This window comes from Bombina bombina, chromosome 2, assembly GCF_027579735.1.
Source record: "Bombina bombina isolate aBomBom1 chromosome 2, aBomBom1.pri, whole genome shotgun sequence".
Taxonomy (NCBI): domain Eukaryota; kingdom Metazoa; phylum Chordata; class Amphibia; order Anura; family Bombinatoridae; genus Bombina; species Bombina bombina.
The window spans coordinates 441140086-441163118 of record NC_069500.1 but is presented as its reverse complement, the minus strand read 5'-3'; positions in this window follow the sequence as shown (position 1 = coordinate 441163118).

Genomic DNA, 23033 nt, shown 5'->3' with positions numbered 1-23033 from the left:
CCAACCTCACTGGTCTCACTAGCGGCTGCCTAGTTCCTTTGCAATCCAAAATGCCAGGCTCATCTTCCTTACATGTCGCTATTCATCTGCTGCACCTCTCTACCAATCCCTTCACTGGCTTCCTCTTGCCTCCAGGCTTAAACACAAAATTGTGACTCTGACATACAAAGCCCACAACTGCACTGCTCCCCCCTACATCTCAGACCTTGTCTCCAGATACCCTCCCGACCCCTTCGCTCTGCCCATGATCAAAAGACTTCTCCAGACTGGCTCCCATCTTGTGGAACTCTCTGCCTCACTCCACAAGACTCTCCCCTAGTTTTGAATGCTTCAAGCTCTCCCTAAAGACTGTACTATTCAGGGATGCATACAACCTACACTAACCTTTCCTAACTCCATTGCTTTCCCCTTGAACCCCTTAGCATGTAAGCCTATGAGCCCAGCTGTTTGTAGATCACCTGCATAAGAGCCGATTATAACAGTGCAACTCTCGGCATATACCGCCTATGTTTATAGCTCTGCGGAATCTGTTGGCGCTCTACAAATACCTGATAATAATAATGATAATAATAATAAACATACTAACTACAGCTTTACAGGGATACTTAACGCATTTTTTTCTTTCATGATAACAGATAGAGCATGCAATTTTAAGCAAATTTCTAATTTACTCCTATTATCAATTTTTCGTCGTCCTTTTGATATTTTTATTTGAAAAGCAAGAATGTAAGGTTAGGAGCTGGCAAATATTTAGTTCAGCACCGAAATGTAGCCACTAATCAGCAAGCGCTATTCAGGGTGCTGAACCAAAAATGGGCCGGCTCTATAGCTTAGATTCCAAAATTTAAATAAAGAGAGCAAGAGAATGAAGAAACATTGATAATAGTAAATTAGAGTAAATTAGAAAGTTGCTTAAAATTGCATGCCACCTGACCTCAGAGAGTGTAAGAAGCAGTGGTCTAATGACTGCTGCTTCTTACATTGTGGGAAGTAAGCTTGCATCTGCAAACCTGCCCCGCAAGGGCTCGGGAGCAGCTTTCACTGCTTAGTACATTAAATTGTCGTGCAATGTCTTAGAGATTATATGCATCAGATGTGATAAATTAGTGGGCTGGCAGAAATATTTCTAAGACCTAACAATACAGAATAAAGTTGTTATTGATAAATGTGTTGAACATTACATTAAAACATTTAAAGCCAACAGTTTATAGAGTTAAAATTGAATAAATGTTATGCTTAATGTTTCCAGGTGTTGATGGCTAGGGATGCAAGCCTTGGTTGCTTACTATCACCACCTCATAAGTTATATTGCTACCTACTTGGTTTATGTTGGACTGTATTTTTCAGACTATGGGCATTGCCTCTGAATTTGCAGTTAATGTCTTGTTTACTTGTCTTACATATTGTTCCAAGTCAGTCTGTTTAGGTTCTGTATGTGATTATCTTTTCTACTGACTTCCGTGTATGACCCCTGCTGCCTCTTAAATACCTCAGGAACATAACTCTGCCTATTCATTTATACCCATGTATGACATAAATTGTTCTGGATTAATTGTCAATAACTATCGGCTAGATTACGAATTTTGCGGTAAGAGCTGCTCGGTACTAACTTGCAAGTTATTGTCACCGCTCACTTACCTACAACGCTGGTATTACAGGTTTACAAAAACCTGGAATTAGCAGGCAATATTGCAGCGTAAAGCAAAATTGAGCTCAATACCACACTCCAATACCAGTGCTGCGGTGAGCTGCGGTGAGCTGGTTTTATGTGCTTGTGCACAATTTCCCCATAGACATCAATGGGGAGAGCCGACTGAAAAAGAAGCCTAACACCTGCAATAAAGGAGCGTAAAGCTCCATAACGCAGCCCCATTGATTCCTATGGGAAAACTAAATTTATGTTTACACCTAACACCCTAACATAAACCCTGAGTCTAAACAACCCTAATCTGCCGCCCCCGACATCGCCGACACTTACATTACACCTATTGACCCCTAATCTGCCGTCCCCGCCACCACCGCCACCTACCTACACTTATTAACCCCTAATCTGCCGCCCCTAACATCGCCACCACCTACCTACATTTATTAACCCATAATCTGCCGCCCCTAATATTGCCACCACCTACCTACATTTATTAACCCCTAATCTTCCACCCCAACATCGCCGCCACTATACTAAAGTTATTAACCCCTTAAAGCCTAAATCTAACCCTAACCCTAACACCCACTAACTTTAATGTAATTAAAATAAATCTAAATAAAAATTACTATCATTAACTAAATAATTCCTATTTAAAACTAAATACTTACCTGTAAAATAAACCCTAAGCAAGCTACAATATAACTAATAGTTACATTGTAGCTATCTTAGGTTTTATTTTTATTTTACAGGTAAGTTTGTATTTATTTTAACTAGGTAGACTAGTTAGTAAATAGTTATTAACTATTTACTAACTACCTAGCTAAAATAAATACAAATTTACCTACAAAATAAAACCTAACCTGAGTTACACTAACACCTAACCTTACACTACAATTAAATACATTTATAAAATACAATTAACTAAATTACAAAAAACAAACAAACACTAAAATACACAAAATAAAAAATAAATGATCAAATATTTAAACTAATTACACCTAATCTAATAGCCCTATCAAAATAAAAAAGCCCCCCTAAAATAAAAAAACCCTAGCCTAAACTAAACTGCCAATAGCCCTTAAAATGGCCTTTTGCGGGGTATTGCCCCAAAGAAATCAGCATCCTCAACGAATCCGGGAGAAGTCTTCATCCAAGTGGCAAGAAGTCCTCAACGAAGCCGGGAGAAGTCTTCATCCAAGCGGCAAGAAGTGGTCCTCCAGATGGGCAGAAGTCTTGCATCAGCCAATAGGATTTTTTTCACCTTTAATTCCAATTGGCTGATAGAATTCTATCAGCCAATCGGAATTCAAGGGACGCCATCTTGGATGACGTCCCTTAAAGGAACCTTCATTCTTTGTTAGCCGTCGTGGGTGGTGGGTTTTACTGTTGGGGGGTGTTTGTATTTTTTTTTTACAGGTAAAAGAGCTGATTTATTTGGGGCAATGCCCTGCAAAAGGCCCTTTTAAGAGCTATTGGCAGTTTAGTTTAGGCTAGGGTTTTTTTTTTTATTTTGGTGGGGCTTTTTTATTTTGATAGGGCTATTAGATTTGGTGTAATTAGTTTAAATATTTGATAATTTCTTTTTTATTTTGTGTAATTTTGTGGGTTTTTTTTGTAATTTAGTTAATTGTATTTAATAAATGTAATTTATTTAATTGTAGTGTAAGGTTAGGTGTTAGTGTAACTCAGGTTAGGTTTTATTTTACAGGTAAATTTGTATTTATTTTAGCTAGGTAGTTAGTAAATAGTTAATAACTATTTAATAACTAATCTACCTAGTTAAAATAAATACAAACTTGCCTGTAAAATAAAAATAAATCCTAAGATTGCTACAATGTAACTATTAGTTATATTGTAGCTAGCTTAGGTTTTATTTTACAGGTAAGTATTTAGTTTTAAATAGGAATTATTTAGTTATTAATAGTAGGTTTTATTTAGATTTATTTTAATTACATTAAAGTTAGTGGGTGTTAGGGTTAGACTTAGGGTTAGGGGTTAATAACTTAAGTATAGTTGCAGGGACGTTGGGGGCAGAAGATTAGGGGTTAATAAGTATAATGCAGGTGGCGGAGGTGGCGGGGGTGGCAGATTAGGGGTTAATAATATTTAACTAGTGTTTATGATGCGGAGGGTGGCAGGTTAGGGGTTAATATGTTTATTATAGTGGCAGCGATGTCCGGAGCGGCAGATTAGGGGTTAATAAAAAATTGTTAGTGTTTGCAATGCGGGAGGGCCTCGGTTTAGGGGTTAATAGGTAGTTTATGGGTGTTAGTGTACTTTTTAGCACTTTAGTTATGAGTTTTATGGTACAGCTTTGTAGCGTAAAACTCATAACTACTGACTTTCAGTTTACGGTATGAATCTTGTAGTTTTAGGCTGTACCGCTCACTTATTGGCCGGACAGGCAAACTTGTAATACCGGCGCAAAGGAAGTCCCATTGAAAAAGGACTTTTTAAAAGCTGCAGTAGTTACGTTGCATTACGGCCAAAAAAGTGTGCGGTACACCTAAACCTGCAAAACTCAATACTAGAGGTAGTGAAAAAGAGCCTTAACGCTGCTTTTTCACTCATACCGCAAAACTCGTAATCTAGCCGTATATAAGCTATACTTTCTATCTGAATTGTTTATTTTATAAGACTCTTCCTATTGGAAATTATTACATTTTAACCTCTTGATGCCTGAATACCTGTCTATGATCCAGCTTGTCTAACTGAGGTGTGTCTACTGTCTACTTGATGCTGTTAAAGATTTAACTGATTGCTGCCTGAATACATGTGTATGACCCAGTTTGTTGCTTTTCAATACTTCAATGTTTTTATCTTACTGCATAAATATCTGATTGCCCTGCATTGCTTTCTGAAGACACCTACTATAGTTTTTTCCAACCATAAAGTGCCATTTATTATCTTTTTTGCAATATACTGGACTAGGCATATACAATCTGACAGTTTCAGCATTACAGCACACCTTGTTCCAGTTAAGCTGCTTGCTATTTACTGTACATCAATTTCTTTCCATGCTATGCTTTCTAAATGCTCATTACTGCTTTAATCTCTTAACCCTCTGACAGTGACCAGTCATGAGCACTCTTAAATGTACCTGGGTAAGAGACTGAGTCTCTTAGGCCTAGATTTGGAGTTTGGCGGTAGCCGTGAAAACCAGCGTTAGAGGCTCCTAACGCTGGTTTTAGGCTACCGCCGGTATTTGGAGTCATTCAAAAAAGGGTCTAACGCTCACTTTTCAGCCGCGACTTTTCCATACCGCAGATCCCCTTACGTCAATTGCGTATCCTATCTTTTCAATGGGATCTTTCTAACTCCGGTATTTAGAGTCGTGTCTGAAGTGAGTGTTAGAAATCTAACGACAAGACTCCAGCTGCAGAAAAAAGTCAGTAGTTAAGAGCTTTCTGGGCTAACGCCGGTTTATAAAGCTCTTAACTACTGTGCTCTAAAGTACACTAACACCCATAAACTACCTATGTACCCCTAAACCGAGGCCCCCCCACATCGCCGACACTCGATTAAATTTTTTTAACCCCTAATCTGTCGACCATCACCTACGTTATACTTATGTACCCCTAATCTGCTACCCCTAACACCGCCGACCCCTATATTATATTTATTAACCCCTAACCTGCCCCCCACAACGTCGCAGCCAGCTACCTACAATAATTAACCCCTAATCTGCCGACCGCAAAGAGCCGCCACCTACATTATAGCTATGTACCCCTAATCTGCTGCCCCTAACACCGCCGACCCCAATATTATATTTATTAACCCCTAATCTGCCCCCCTCAACGTCGCCTCCACCTGCCTACACTTATTAACCCCTAATCTGCCGAGCGGACCGCACCGCTACTATAATAAAGTTATTAACCCCTAATCCGCCTTACTAACCCGATAATAAATAGTATTAACCCCTAATCTGCCCTCCCTAACATCGCCGACACCTAACTTCAATTATTAACCCCTAATCTGCTGACTGGAGCTCACCGCTATTCTAATAAATGTATTAACCCCTAAAGCTAAGTCTAACCCTAACACTAACACCCCCCTAAATTAAATATAATTTTAATCTAACGAAATTAATTAACTCTTCTTAAATAAATTATTCCTATTTAAAGCTAAATACTTACCTGTAAAATAAATCCTAATATAGCTACAATATAAATTATATTTATATTATAGCTATTTTAGGATTAATATTTATTTTACAGGTAACTTTGTATTTATTTTAACCAGGTACAATAGCTATTAAATAGTTAAGAACTATTTAATAGCTAAAATAGTTAAAATAATTACAAATTTACCTGTAAAATAAATCCTAACCTAAGTTACAATTAAACCTAACACTACACTATCAATAAATTAATTAAATAAAATACCTATAATTATCTACAATTAAACCTAACACTACACTATCAATAAATAAATTAAATACAATTCCTACAAATAAATACAATGAAATAAACTAACTAAAGTACAAAAAATAAAAAAGAACTAAGTTACAAAAAATAAAAAAATATTTACAAACATTAGAAATATATTACAACAATTTTAAACTAATTACACCTACTCTAAGCCCCCTAATAAAATAACAAAGCCAATCGGATTGAACTTGATTCTGATTGGCTGATTCCATCAGCCAATCAGAATATTCCTACCTTAATTCCGATTGGCTGATAGAATCCTATCAGCCAATCGGAATTCGAGGGACGCCATCTTGGATGACTTCATTTAAAGGAACCTTCATTCGTCGTTCAGTCGTCGGCCAGGATGGATGTTCCGCGTCGGAGGTCTTCAGGATGCTGCCGCTCCGCTCCGGATGGATGACGATAGAAGATGCCTCTTGGATGAAGACTTCAATCGGATGGAAGACCTCTTCTGCCCCGCTTGGATGAAGCCTTCTACCGGATGGAGGACCTCTTCTTGCTCCGCTTGGATGAAGAATTTGGCTCGGCTGGGTGAAGACGACTCAAGGTAGGGAGATCTTCAGGGGCTTAGTGTTTTATGTGACAGAAAAGACTGGGCAGACAAAACCTGGGCAAAGTTAATTTAAAGAAGGAACAAAATATACTTTTAGATAGACAGCTTGAACATTACAGTCTGCATTCTGAAAATAAAGCATTGAACTTAAAGGGGCATTAAACACATAAAGCTGGTAATATAAAATAATAAATGACACACACACACACACATATATATATATATATATATATATATATATATATATATATAGTCTGCAATATATTTTAATTATTTATTTTGTCCCCTTTTCCAGTCATTCCATTCTGAAATTGTCAGCTTTTCAGTTCTTGTTAGAAAAGAATATGCTGAACACTGTTATATTCATTTATTTTATAGACACTAAAATTTTACACTTATTTTATCAATATTTAAACAGCTAATACTTTAAAAAATACATCTTTATGTTATTCTCAGACTAATCTTTTATTTGAATGCAGCATCATTCTATCTACTATTTATTTAGTGTTTAATGTCCCTTTAATGCACTACTCAAATGTCTCTTTACATTATGTTATTCTAAATTTTTATATATTTTTATATATATACTTTTATATAAGTACATAATAAACCCTCAAATCATGGTAGATCTAAAAGAAATACATTTTACATAGAAGACAAATAGGAAGAAACAAGAATTGTTATCGTATAGATTAATGTGAGTTGCAAGATACTCTGCTTCTCTCTCACAACCACTTTTTACCTATGTGATTACCTTTTTTTTTATCTCTTGGCCCATAGAATGAACTCCAACATGAAGAATATTGGCAATCACAAAAAGTAATTAAAAAAGGTTACAGAACAAATTAATGTAATGTAGCATATACAGAAATGAAAACTTTAAAAGTAAAATAAAAATAAACAAAAACAGAAATTGAGACAACTTTGTCAGCTTTGCTAAGTAAGACACAAGGTGATGATCTTCACACGGGTACTAGTGTCTTTATGAATTATTTATGCTTCACATTATTGTAGGTGAATCCAAATCACAACCATGGTCAGGCCACCATTTATGTCTGGAAGTTCTCAAAAACACTTCCTGTTCTATCTGGCAAAACTACTTTTCTATAATGAAAACAGAAAATAAGGCGCACTAAAAAAGCTACTAAGAGAGGAGCAAATACAGAAATCAAATGCGCATATATTGAAATATATACAGGAATTTATTATAATAACAATGCATTAAAAAACCCACCAGTGGTTCACTAACATAGGATTAAAAAGCCATGTAGCTTAGAGCTGAATGTTACTGTTTACAACAGTTAAAAACAGTAATGCTCAATTGATAATAGAAAAAGTTCTGTTTGAGTTTTGAAAGTTCAAAGGTGCAAGTTTGTCAATCAACCAGTTGGATAAAATTGTCCAACTGGTTGATTGACATATCGAATCGAATTATTAGAAAAATTTGAATTGAATATTACATTTTAAGAAAGCATTAGAAATACTATTGCATTAAACGAATGTTAGAATGTTGTATAAACAATCAAAATTCAAAATGAACGAACGAATGTGTTCAAATTCGTTTCATTTTTCGAATGTTGCAAAACATTCACCCCTCCCTAGAATTCACTTAAAGTAAATGTCAAGTTACTAATAGTGCCCCACGGCATTGGATAGACTTTTTAAAATTAACAAGGGTTTAATTCATCAAACCTTTTATATGTATATATTTTGCAGAATTCTTACCTATTTACCGCTGCGATGATAAGTGCAGCTCTCACACCCAGCATATTGTCAAATTGATTGACAGATGACAATTTGTAAAATAACTAATACTTGTTCCCCCCCCCCCCCCGGGGTGTTCAGCCCCTTTGCTTAAATGTCACGACCTGGGGGGAAACAAGGATCAATTCTTTTACGAATCGTCATCTGTCAATCAATTTGACAAAATGGCGAATGGGAGAGCTGCGCTTATCGTCGCAGCGGTAAATAGGTAAAAATTCTGCAAAATATATACATATAAAAGATTTCATGAATTAAACCCTTGTTAATTTTTCAAAGTCTATCCAATGCCGTGGGGCACTATTAGCAACTTGACATTCACTTTAATCAAAATTTTAAACTTAAACCTTGCACCTAATCTAAAAAAACAATGTACACTTTGGCAAAAATGTCCTTGTTAAAGAAATGTGTCATTTTCATATTTTTGCCTCCTTGTGATGGGGACAATGTAAAGTTAGAACCTAAACTCTGACATTAACAATATTAATTCAAATATAAATATTTACTGAAAATATCTAAAATCACTATTTGTCACTATTTTTTAAATAGAACAGAAAAACACAGGATTTTTTTTTTAAATGTAATCCTCATTTGCCTCTGCTTTCAACAATTTTGAAAAACTATATACAGGTAGCCCTCAGTTTACGCCGGGGTTAGGGTCCAGAAGGAATGGTTGTAAATCGAAACTGTTGTAAATTGAAACCCAGTTTATAATGTAAGTCAATGGGAAGTGAGGGAGATAGGTTCCAGGCCCCTCTCAAAATTGTCATAAGTAACATCTAATACATTATTTTTAAAGCAGTGAATTTAAGATTTTAAATGCTAAACAGCATTATAAACCTAATAAAATAATCACACAACACAGAATATATAATTAAACTAAGTTAAATGAACAAAAACATTTGCTAAACAGCATTATAAAACTATTAAAATAATCACACAACACATTTTTCTGCAAACAGTTCTTTCTATGCATTCCAATCTGGACTGATTTATAGACAGGAAGATCTTGTTCCTTTGAAATCTGCTCGATAGCTCAGGTCTGGTTAAACTGATTAATTTCAGCTTGCTTGGCTTTGCTGCAACACAAGCGGACAGCTCCACCTACTGGCTACTTTAATAAATGCACTGCTTCTCAATGCTTTTCAGTAGCATTTAAATGACTGGAAAAAAAGGTTGTTATTCTGAAACGGTGTAAATTGAACCGTTGTAAAACGAGGGCCACCTGTATATATTTTTTGCATATAAATAACAAAAAAGATACATTCTCTTTAAGTTGAAGGTAACAACATTCTTGAGCTAAAATAAAAATGTATAACCATTTGAAAATCAGGCTTAGAATAGGAATTTTGATCGAACTTGAACTACTGTGCAGTCGTATTGTACTAGATGTACACAGGATTCTTAAAGCTAACATTTAAAACAAAAACTCTCAAACTCTTGCTAAACTGCTGGATATGAGAATGAATCAATTTGATAAGCAAGAGAAAATATCACCAAGAGATCAGTCTCTTGAATTTAGGTAACTCTTTTGTGTAGCTTATTGATGTTTTTTGTATAAGTGAACTTTTCATTCACTTATTCCTTCATTCAGAATACGCAACCTAGTGAGAATTTCATTTTAAGCAGACTTTATTTATCCTTATCTATAAAGAAGCTACTCTTTATTGGTGTGAATTTGAAGAACTGAACTCCAGTGGCAAAACCACAATATTTTCTATTGCTAACATTTTACTGTATACTTCAGTATTCTACTCAATTCCCTCAATGCTAATAGATAAATATAAAAAATATTCCAAGTTTTTTTATGTTTCCTCTTTTTGTGAATCTAAATACTATTCTATTGAACGTCAGTTTTTCCAGTATTCTTCGATTGTATTCAAATTTATGATATTAACTTAAATAGATCGCTTAATACATATTTGCTACTACATTTTTTTTTAAATAGAACTTTCTTAAAAATATAAAAAATGCAAGAAGATAATAGAGTCTTAAAAAAATCATCAGGTGTTTTATTTGGACTACTAAAATATCATGTATGTCTGGAAAACATACTTAAAGGGACAGTCTACACCAAAATTTTTCTTATTTAAAAAGATAGATAATCCCTTTATTATCCATTCCCCGGTTTGCATAACCAACACTGTTATATTAATATATGTTTTACCTCTGTGATTACCTTGTATCTAAGCCTCTGCAGACAGCCTCCTTATCTAAGTGCTTTTGACAGACATGCAGTGTAGTCAATCAGTGAAGACTCCTAAATAACTCCATGGGAGTGAGCACAATGTTATCTATATGACACACATAAACAAATTTGATGATAAAAGTAAATTGGAAAGTTGTTTAAAATTGCATGCCTTATCTGAATCATGAAAGTTAAGTTTTGACTTTACTGTCCCTTTAAAGAAGAAGCCTCTATGTGTAGTGATGTGTTTTTTTCCATACATTTATAAGAATACAAACAAAATAGGCACTCATCCTTGGAAAATATTACAAGAAATGTATGAAAGCAGTATGGTACTCTATATTTAAAATATGTTAACATGTTAAAGACTATTTTTTCCCCAACCACCCATCTGGGGAAAAAATGATGAGAAACCAATGTCAATTTTACTGGTACTTTGAAATTACACACATGAATTTAAACCCAATATAACAGAACTTTATTAACATGAGAACTCAACCAGAAAGTACCTGTCAGATAGAAGTCAGCCAGAAGCTTACTTGACTAATTAACAAATGAGTACATAAGTTAAAACTAAAAACTTAATTATGAGCTCACCTCAGTAGTAAGTTTTGTGCTAAGGAATACCCTAGCTAGAAAACCTTCGAACCAGAGGAATTAGGATATTGACCAACATAGAATAACTCATTCCTTGGGTGATGGTTATGAAACATTTCTTAATTCAAAAATAAAGTAACACCTGGACATGGTGAGTGGGGAAGGGTGTAAAAATGGCTGGGAGTTTGTGTGTGGTTACTGGAGATGACTTGCTCTCAGTGGGGAGGGGGGGTCACTACAGTAGAGTTATTAATTAGGATTGGTATTTTCTTCATATTTCTTTATGGATGTTTTTAAAACTATGGTGATGTTGTTTGCCCTTGGCAGGATTGTGTTGAGGTTGTGCCATAATTTGGGTTCGCTTTAATTGGGTTGCATGGGGTTCGGTTCTTATTGAGGTCATAAACTGGGGTATCTTTGGCTTATGTGAAACTACTTGAAAATAGTATTATATAATACCTTATTTTAAAATGTATGTTTTATACTGGGATACTACACTGGGGGAAAAATCCATATATAGCTGTAGAAAACTTACATAAATATAATATGTGGATCAATTTTTTTTGTGCATTTTAGCTAAAAACACGTTTCCATGAAAAATAAATGTGAATGCCTATTAACAACAGCTTAAGGGGACATAATACCCATATACTAAAGCACTTGCAAGTGATGCAGCATAACTGTAAAAAGCTGACAAGAAGAAAAATCACTTGAGCATCTCTATGTAAAAAAAGAAGGGTTTTTACCTCTAAATTTCTTCAGCTCACAATAGTAAGTGCTCTGTGAACAGTTATCTTTCAGCTACTGTCTAGCTGCATGTAGAAAAAAAAACAGCTGATCAGCTTCATCTGTGCTGATGTCACAGTTTGCTTTACTGTAATCTCATGAGATTTCACTGAATTCTCATGAGATTTCATAGTAAACTTCAATAAACTGAATTGGGATATAACATGACTGGGACAAGCATCCTGATTTACTGTTGAATGGGATGTGGTTACTGAGGAAATTTTGAGGTAAAATATTTTACTTTTTTACATAGAGGTGTTCAAGTGATAAATATATAGCTATGCTGCAGATATTTCAAGTGATTCAACATTAGTGTATCATGTCCCTTTAATATTTAAGAAAGTTTATATCATAATTTAAAATATTAGAAACATTCATAGACTTAATTAATTATCTTCATCCTTTAAAACAATGTTTTATTAAATCTCTTGCAATGTCAGACTTGTTTCTTTATCAATGTATATTTATAACTTCAAAATGATTGTGCAGACTGGTTGCTACTAATCCTAAGATATATATAAATGTGACATAGCTATGGGTGGCAGTTTTTTCCCCTTCTATGCCACAATTGTTAGTGGCTGGAGGAAGTTGCATGATTAACCCCTTAACGACCGAGGACGTGCAGGGTACGTCCTCAAAAAAAGGCAGTGAACGCCTGAGGACGTACCCTGCACGTCCTCGGTGTGGAAAGCAGCTGGAAGCGATCCTGCTCGCTTCCAGCTGCTTTCCGGTTATTGCAGTGATGCCTCGATATGGAGGCATCCTGCAATAACCTCTCATGGCCATCCGATGCAGAGAGAGCCACTCTGTGGCCCTCTCTACACCGGACATCGATGGCCGGTATCGTTGGTGGGTGGGAGCCGACTTGGGAGGCGGGTGGGCGGCCATCGATGGGCCTTGTGACGTGAAGGGGGGCGTGCACGGGGGGAGGCGTGCACGGGGGGAGGCGGACGGGCGCGTGCAGGGGGCGGGAGCGGGCGGGAACTTCTACACTACAGAAATAAAATGATGATAAAAGTTAAAAAAAAATATATTTTTTTAATATTCAAAAACGCATCTAAGCGATCTGGAAGGGGTGGGGGGTTTCTCTTGGTGTGGGGGAAGCTACACTACAGAAAAGGGCAATTTTATTAAAAAAAAAGCATCTTTTTTTTACTAAACTGGGTACTGGCAGACAGCTGCCAGTACCCAAGATGGCGCCCATTAAGGCAGAGGGGGAGGGTTAGAGAGCTGTTTGGTGGGGGATCAGTGAGGTTGGGGGCTAAGGGGGGATCCTACACAGCAGCATATGTAAATATGCTTTAAAAGACAAAAAACCCAAATATACCTTTTATTTTAGTACTGGCAGAGTTTCTGCCAGTACTTAAGATGGCGGGGACAATTGTGGGGTGGCGGAGGGAAGAGAGCTGTTTGGGAGGGATCAGGGGGTCTGATGTTTCAGGTGGGAGGCTGATCTCTACACTAAAGCTAAAATTAACCCTGCAAGCTCCCTACAAGCTACATAATTAACCCCTTCACTGCTAGCCATAAGACACGTGTGATGCGCAGTGGCATTTAGCGGCCTTCTAATTACCAAAAAGCAACACCAAAGCCATATATGTCTGCTGTTTATGAACAAAAGGGATCCCAGAGAAGCATTTACCACCATTTGTGCCATAATTGCACAAGCTGTTTGTAAATGATTTCAGTGAGAAACCTTAAATTGTGAAAAATTTAACGTTTTTTTTTTAATTTGATCGCATTTGGCGGTGAAATGGGGGCATGAGATATACCAAAATGGGCCTAGATCAATACTTGGGGTTGTCTACTACACTACACTAAAGCTAAAATTACCCCAAAAAGCTCCCTACATGCTCCCTAATTAACCCCTTCACTGCTGGGCATAATACCCGTGTGGTGCGCAGTGGCATTTAGCGGGCTTCTAATTACCAAAAAGCAACGCCAAAGCCATATATGTCTGCTATTTCTGAACAAAGGGGATCCTAGTGAAGAATTTACAACCATAATTGCACAAGCTGTTTGTAAATAATTTCAGTGAGAAACCAAAAGTTTGTGAAAAAATTTGTGAAAAAGTGAACGATTTTTTGTATTTGATCGCATTTGGCGGTGAAATGGTGGCATGAAATATACCAAAATGGGCCTTGTTCAATACTTTGGGTTGTCTACTAAAAAAAAATATATACATGTCAATGGATATTCAGAGATTCTTGAAAGATATTAGTGTTCTAATGTAACTAGCGCTAATTTTGAAAAAAAAATAATGGTTTGGAAATAGCAAAGTGCTACTTGTATTTATGGCCCTATAACTTACAAAAAAAGCAAAGAAGATGTAACATTAGGTATTTCTAAACTCTGGACAAAATTTAGAAACTATTTAGCATGGGTGTTTTTTGGTGGTTGTAGATATGTAACAGATTTTGGGGGTCAAAGTTAGAAAAAGTGTGTTTTTTTCAATTTTTCCTCATATTTTATATTTTTTTTTATAGTAAATTATAAGATATGATGAAAATAATGGTATCTTTAGAAAGTCCATTTAATCGCGAGAAAAACGAGAAAAATTACAGCTAAACACAAACACCACAGAAATTTAAAAATAGCCTTGGTCCCAAATGGACAGAAAATGGAAAAGTGCTGCGATCATTAAAGGGTTAAGGGAAGTGATTGCCGAAACGTTGCTACTATATTTGTGTTCTTGGTATTTTTGGTATTCTTTGATGTCTCTTTTTGAGTTAAAAAAAACATGTCTCTTCTTCTTTGAATACAAATAAGTTGTCCTGTCTTTTACTTTTTTACAAATCTCAAAATGATTGTTTTTTTTTGGAGATCTAGTGAATAAGAGTGTGAGATTTATTTAGGTGGCGGTGATATAGGGAGCAGCAGATTAGGGGTTAATACCATTATGTAGGTGGTGCTGCGATGTCGGGGGCAGCATTTATATGCTGCAACAAAGTGCTTGGTGTCTGTCTGTATTTCTTGGGGAATGTAGTATGTCTTTTACAATTTACATAGAACATACAATTGTAAACAACTATCCAATTTACTTATATTATTAAATTTGGTTCATTCTCGTGGGATACTTTGCTAAATGAACAACAATTTTCCACTGGGGGCAATGGTGTTCATGAGCTTACCTAGGTGTGATTTTCAACAAAGGATACAAAAATAATTAAAATACAGGTAATAGAACTACATTGAAAAGTTATTTAAACCTGCATGCAATGAATCATGACTTTGTTTTCCCTTTAAGTAGTGAAAGGCATAAAATATATACCATGGGTACAGGTCAGATTTTGAAAGAATAGATTTCTTATGAACAGATAAAACAATTCTAATTAATCTGTGTTTATCACTTACTATCTGGTATAAACAATACCTGTAAATTATTATGGACATTTCTATATATTTCTTTTGCTGATAAAAAATTATGTGTCAGGGTCAAGAATGGGGGGGGGGGGGGGTGTTGTCTAAGGTTAGTTCTACAAATGTGCTTAATAATTGAAGCATGTGTAATCCACAAATTTTATTTATATCAACCTTCTACAGCTATATATGGATTTATTTTTCAGTGTAGCATTCAGGTTTTTCTTAGAGAATTCAGAGAGTTCACACCCTGTGAAATATACACTAAAATTTCTCTCCAAGGTAAATAATCTTTGATTATCAGAGCCCAAGTAACTATCACCTATCTGGATTAAATAGTATGAACATATGGATTAAAATATCCGGATGTTGATCTTTATATCTAATCATCTATGATTTTCTTTTTCCTGTTTTTTCATATTTGGAATTAAACAATTTTGGTTGATTATGTTGCTTTATTTTTATTACCAGCATATGATTATTCAGCCCTAAATTAACTTAACTGGTTAATATATTAAAACATATGTGCGCTATTACCATATCTGTGTTGGAAAATGTGTATGATGTGACTTGTTGCTGTTTTTGGGAACTATACTTTTAATTTGAATAAATAAAGTTTTCCTATAATTTTATTTAGAAATCTCTTGAGGAGTAGCTTTTTGGTTTTGTTTATGTAGCTAATCTACGTAAACCCACAATGCATACTTTTTAAAGCTTATTCTTACAGAAGTGTATAGTAACTTTAAGTGAAATCCATGTCATATATAATCACAATTTCTAATACTAGCATCAGCAAATTGTAGACAGCTCCAGACATAATAAAAACTTATGTTGTTTCTTGTTATCTTGTCTTCTAGTTTTCATGTTATTTTTTTGCCATACAGTTCCAGCCTAGAGTCTATAACTTTGCTGCAGTGGTGTTGCTCTCATTAGTTGAATATATTGTAAGAGCTACATGGTAAAATAACGGATGACAGATATATTACACCTATAATAGTATTCCTCCTTAATAAGGAAGGAAAAACCCTTGGGAAAGACATTGGGGCTGAATTATCAAGCTCCAATCAGGCTCACTGGAAACAGTAATTCTGAAGCAGTTGTCTAAAGTGGCCTGCTCTGAAGCAGTCTTCAATCCGTCCGATTTTATACGATTGGGCTGATTGACACCCCCTGCTAGCAGCCGATTGTCTGCAAATCTGCAGGGGCCGGCATTGCACAAGCAGTTCACAAGGACTGCTTGTGTAATGATAAATGTAGACAGCGTATGCTGTCAGCATTTATCAATGTGCGGCAGACAGGATACGCTACATTGTATCATGTCCGCTAGCGCTTTGATAAATTGACTCCATTGTCTGTACATGAGTAAAGTTCCAGAGGTTTGCAAACTGTGTTATGGGTCCCCGGCATAGAGTATATGGAAAGAAGGACGAGCCAGTTATTCAACAGCCCTGAGAGCCCTGTTTTAAGTCTAGGACAGGTTTTATGCAGCTGGAAATACCAAAGGACTAGATTAAAAGTGAGGCGCAAACGTTTGCATGTGGGCTTTTTCATGATCCTTTGCACGCAGGTTAAATTGCACTCATATTACAAGTTTGAGCTGGAGCGGAATTGCAATTTACGCTAGAATGATAACTGCGATCTCAGGGCTGTGGTTAACTGTCACAAAAATAAAAAGTGCCACAAAAAACATCAAAAATACATTACAAAGTACAAGGCAAATGGCTTTAACATTGAGATACAGTACATACATATAGATGTCTAAAGATGGATGTGTCTGTGTATATATATATATATAATTTACCAAAATACCATCAGATACATATAGAAATGTGTATTTTTGAATAAATAGAATATATTGTGCATACTTTCATGTCGGGTTAGCACATATGAGAATATGAGTTCAGGTTAGCACGCATGGTTTTCCATTTCTTTTTCTCCATTGTCTTCTATGGGGGAATAGGTAGTCTTTTGCGCAACAGTCAAATTGCGCTAGAAGTAAGCTGTTTGCGTGCTTCGGGTTAGCGCGAGTGCAATAACTTTTTACTTTCAACTCATAATACCAGAGCAACCAGACGCACGCAAAAGGTTTACTTCTAGCGCAATTAGCTCTCTAGGGAAAGTGCTAAAGAGCGGTCCACTTGTAATCCTTCCCATAGTCTATAATTGCAGCTCAGTGTGTAAAAGACAAGGCTTTCCTAAGTCAGACAAATAATCCTAGAGGGGTGGGCTGAACTGCTGTACAAGACAAACGTTATGTGTTTGCTGCATTGTTTTATAATGCCTTATACTTGGATTGTTAGGAGAAAAAGCCACAGAAATGAAGTGGGGATTGCTATGTTAGCACGAGCTCAGAGAACAAGGTTTTTTTTATGTTGCTACAGTAGAAAGCAAAGACACATGAAGCTGAATTGAACTTGTTCTATGCTTGATTACTACAGAATACAGTGGTTAAAGTTCCAAGTCACATATGTAGAATAATACAGACAACCGTATTATATGATTGAGGGAGAATCAGATACTATACACTCACCATAGAGATAATTTACAAAGCACTAATTCTTCCTATCTCTGTACAACTGGAGGCTAATAAAAGCACTGCTAAGAACAGTGCAGCACTTCAGCAACTGGTGATGCCAACGCAGAGTGTGGTATGATTATGTGCACAGAAAAGAACATAACATGGAGTCTGAGGCAAAGAATTGCTATGACACATGCTGACAGATTAAAAATGTATGAGGAAGATTAAAGTACCATTACTATGCTGTAACAGAGGGTACAAGATATATGTGGGAGGTTGAACTTTGAACCTGATGTGTGATATCAAGGATTCAAGCTTATGTTGGTGAATAAAACTGTTGCAGTGCAGTTCAACAAGCAAAGTAAGATTATACACAGGTATTCGAGCATTAATAGCTCCTCGCTTTATAGAACAAATTCAGTCTGGTAGTCAGACAAGATCATATATAGAAATTTAGAAAGCAAAAGAATAAACTTTTTGCTGTATTCAGGCAGGGTCACACACAGTGGTAAAGTAAATACCCAAAGCTATACCAGTGCAAGCAATATCATGGGTATTCGGGCACAGTCGTGATCTAAAGTAAGGTCAAATGGGAGAAAAAAGTCATAAACGGAAGACAGCAAAAATGATAATCACACCGTAAACATAGACAGACCGATTTAAAACACAGATCTAGAGCAGTACGAGGGAACAGCTTTTATAGGGGTAGGAAACCTCCAAATCTTCTTTCATGATTTGGATAAAACATACAATTTTAAACAAATTTCCAGTAAACTTCTATTATCCAATTTGCTTCATTCTCTTGTTATGCTTTGCTGAAGAAACAGCATTGCACTACTGGCAGCTAGATGAACACATCTAATTAGCCAATTACAAGAGACAAATGTGTGCAGGCACCAATCAGCAGCTAGATCCCACTAGTGTAGGATATGTGTGCATTCTTGATCAACAGGGGATACGAAGAGAATGAAACACATTTGAAAATAGAAGTGAATTTAAAATTACGTGCTAAATCTGAAGCATGCAAGTTTAATTTTGACTTTACTACCCCTTTAAGTATCAACATCTGTGGACAATTGTAAATATGCAGTATGGGGCAAAAACCCAACATGAACTTCATAGAGAGAATGTACTGGTATTGGAAAAAATGGTGTGACATAACAGATGGCTAAGATACCAGGGACATTCCTTAGGAAGCCAGAGGACATAAGATAAAACAGACCTGGAAAGGGGAGCAAATGGTGTTCTAATTATGTTACAAGATATTATAATTGGAATTAAGTTGGTAAAAGCATAAGAAACCTGATAAACATCTATATTACAATGTGTGGGAAAATTTGAAGCCACATTCATGTCTATCTTAATGTACCAGTCCAATGACAATGATACGTGTAAACAGGTCTCACTAGCCATGGTTGAGTATAAATTGAACTGTGGCGAGTAGTGAAAGTAAAACAACATGCACTCACTATTGAAAGCTGGGCATGTAGGTGCAGCAATGTAAAGATGGAGTTATGGCTTGAAGGTGGAGTGTCGCCTTCAAGGTGGAACGAAGTTGTGGTGTGGAGGCGTTAAGTAGAAGCGCGAGTGACGTGGAAAGGCAGAGGGGGAGGCATTGTCAACAGGAGTACGGCTTATGTGAGATAAGTAGGGCCCTGATTTGGCTGATTTTAGGTGCCACAACCCCCCTTGGAAACCCCCCACTACACTATTTAATCCTTAAACCGCCACAATCCCCTATCACAATAAACCCCTACTCTATTAACCAGTAAACTGCCCCAATCCCCATTGCAATAAACCCTCTACTCTATTAACCCCTAAACTGTCACAACCACATCACAATAACCCCCTACTCTATTAATCAATAAACTGTCATAACATTCATTGCAATAGCCCCCCAACTCTATTAAATCCTAAACTGCCACAACCCCATCACAATAAACCCACTATCACCTAACCCCTCAAGACCCCTAATCTAAGATCCCCTAAATTACAAAAAATGAAAAAAAAACACTACCAGTTTAAAAAAAAGTACAAAAAAAACTGCACAAAAATAAAAAGCCCTATACTAAAACTAAAGCAACCTAAAAAATAAAAATAATTTTCCAAAGTGAGTTGCCTTACTATTGTTTTTTTTACACTTGTACACTAACTGTGCTCAAAGTCAAAGTATTACAAGTTCAAAGTAAAAAGTTATCGCAAGAGCGAAAGACTCAGGTGCACTTAATTCAAGACTTTGCAACTGTGCTAAATCCCTCTCCCCATAGACTTCTATGGAGCTCTCTACACAAAAAAGCTATTACTTATTGATTGCACACTAACCCGACGCTGCGCTAAAGCCGAAGGTGCATTAGGAATGCTTCACATTCCTATGTTCTTCACATAGAAGGAAATGTTCTTTTTTATTTTTACCTAGATATTTATATATACAGTATATACCTGATCATTTATATGAATATATACAGATATATATATATATATATATATATATATATATATACAGGGTATGTAGATCTCACCAGTTTACAGCTGGAATCTGCCACTTTATAAACAGAGGAATAGTGATGTTGCGAATAGTTTGCCGGTGAATAATTCCCGGCGCACATAGCATGTTCGCATTCGCCGCGGCGGGCGAACATATGCGATGTTCGATCCACCCCCTATTCGTCATCATTGAGTAATACTTTGACCCTGTACCTCACAGTCAGCAGACAGATTCCAGCCAATCAGCAGCAGACCCTCCCTCCCAGACCCTCCTACCTCCTGGACAGCATCCATTTTAGATTCATTCGGAAGCTGCATTGTTAGTGAGAGGAGGGACAGTGTAGCTGCTGCTGAGTTAATAGGGAAATCGATAGCTAGGCTAGTGTATTCAGTGTCCACTACAGTCCTGACTCATCTGATCTCTGCTGTAAGGACAGCACCCCAAAAAGCCGTTTTTAGGGCTAGAACATCGGTCTGCTTTTTTTTTTTTGCAGTTGCCTGCCTGCCAGCGTGTGTGTCAGGCTCACAGTGTATACTGTGCCCACTTGCCCAGTGCCACCACTCATATCTGGTGTAACAGTAGTGTACATTTAAAAAAAAACAACACTTTTTTGAATATGTTAAATAATAGCAGTCAGTTTCCGTCACACGTGTGCATTTCAGTGCCTGCCTGCCAGGGCACAGTGTCACCCCAGTGCAACTCATATCTGGTGTAACAGTAGTGTAGATTTAAAAAAAACAACACTTTTTTGACTGTGTTAAATAATAGCAGTCAGTTTCCTTCACACGTGTGCGTTTCAGTGCCTGCCAGGGCACAGTGTCACCCCAGTGCAACTCATATCTGGTGTAACAGTAGTGTACATTTAAAAAAAAAAAAAAAAACAACACTTTTTTTGACTGTGTTAAATAATAGCAGTCAGTTTCCTTCACACATGTGCGTTTCAGGGCCTGCCTGCCTGCCAGGGCACAGTGTCACCCCAGTGCAACTCATATCTGGTGCAACAGTAGTGTACATTTAAAAAAAAAAAAACACTTTTTTGACTGTGTTAAATAATAGCAGTCAGTTTCCTTCACACGTGTGCGTTTCAGTGCCTGCCTGCCAGGGAACAGTGTCACACCAGTGCAACTCATATCTGGTGTAACAGTAGTGTACATTTAAAAAAAACAACACTGATAGGGGACGTAACAGGGATTAAACTGATAAGAATAGTACTACTTAACACACCACTCCTATCTGGTGGCGCATTAGATTGCACGCGCAGTGCCCCAAATTTGAAGTAGGAGGACCGACCAAGCATCTTTTTCCATCTCCCGGTTCCTAAAATCGATGCCATATACACGTCCCCTGATAGGGGACGTAACAGGGATTAAACTGATAAGAATAGAACTACTTAACACACCTCTCCTATCTGGTGGCACATTAGATTGCACGCGCAGTGCCCAAATTTGAAGTAGGAGAACCGACCAAGCATCTTTTTCCATCTCCCGGTTCCTAAAATCGATGCCATATACACGTCCCCTGATAGGGGACGTAACAGGGATTAAACTGATAGGAATAGTACTACTTAACACACCTTATAATAATGCAGAGAGAGGCAACACAGAGAGAGGAGTCTGGAGAAGAGGAGTCAGAGGAGGAAGGTGGCTTTAAGGAGGTGGAAGACCAAACACAGCAGGCATCCCAGGGGGCTTGTTGTCACCTTTCGGGGACCCTTGGTGGTGTACGTGGCTGGGTGGAGGAAGAGACCTTCAATGACATCAGTGAGGACAAGGAATGGGACATGGCTAGCTTGGTATCCAACCTTGTGCAAATGGGGAGTTTGCGGTTTTGCAAATGGACTGTTTGCGGTTGTTTGCGGTGCGTTAAAGGGACAGTCTAGGCCAAAATAAAATTTAATGATTCAGATAGAGCATGTAATTTTAAACAATTTTCCAATTTACTTTTATCACCAATTGTGCTTTGGTCTCTTGGTATTCTTAGTTGAAAGCTTAACCTAGGAGGTTCATATGCTAATTTCTTAGACCTTGAAGCCCACCTCTTTCAGATTGCATTTTAACATTTTTTCACCACTAGAGGGTGTTAGTTCACGTATTTCATATAGATAACACTGTGCTTGTGCACGAGAAGTTATCTGGGAGCAGGCACTGATTGGCTAGACTGCAAGTTTGTCAAAAGAACTGAAAAAAGGGGCAGTTTGCAGAGGCTTAGATACAAGAAAATCACAGAGGTTAAAAGTATATTATTATAAATGTGTTAGTTATGCAAAACTGGGAAATGGGTAATAAAGGGATTATCTATCTTTTAAAACAATAAATATTCTGGTGTAGACTGTCCCTTTAAATGGGGAGTTTGGTCTGTCACTGTGAAGCGGGCGTAACCCTTACACTACCTGATCGATAAAACATCATACCTGATGTTTTAAAGCACGATATTCCAAACAATTTAGGAATGTTAGGTGATTTATGCCCTTTATGGCTTAAAACCAGACTCTGCATCAACTATGTAATTTTCCATGGGAGTTTTGCCATGGATCCCCCTCCGGCATGCCACAGTCCAGGTGTTAGTCCCCTTGAAACAACTTTTCCATCACTATTGTGGCCAGAAAGAGTACTTGTGGGTATTAAAGTCCGCCTGCCTATTGAAGTCTATGGAGGTTCGCCCAGTTCGGCTGTTCGCGAACAGTTGTGGAAGTTCGCGTTTGCCGTTC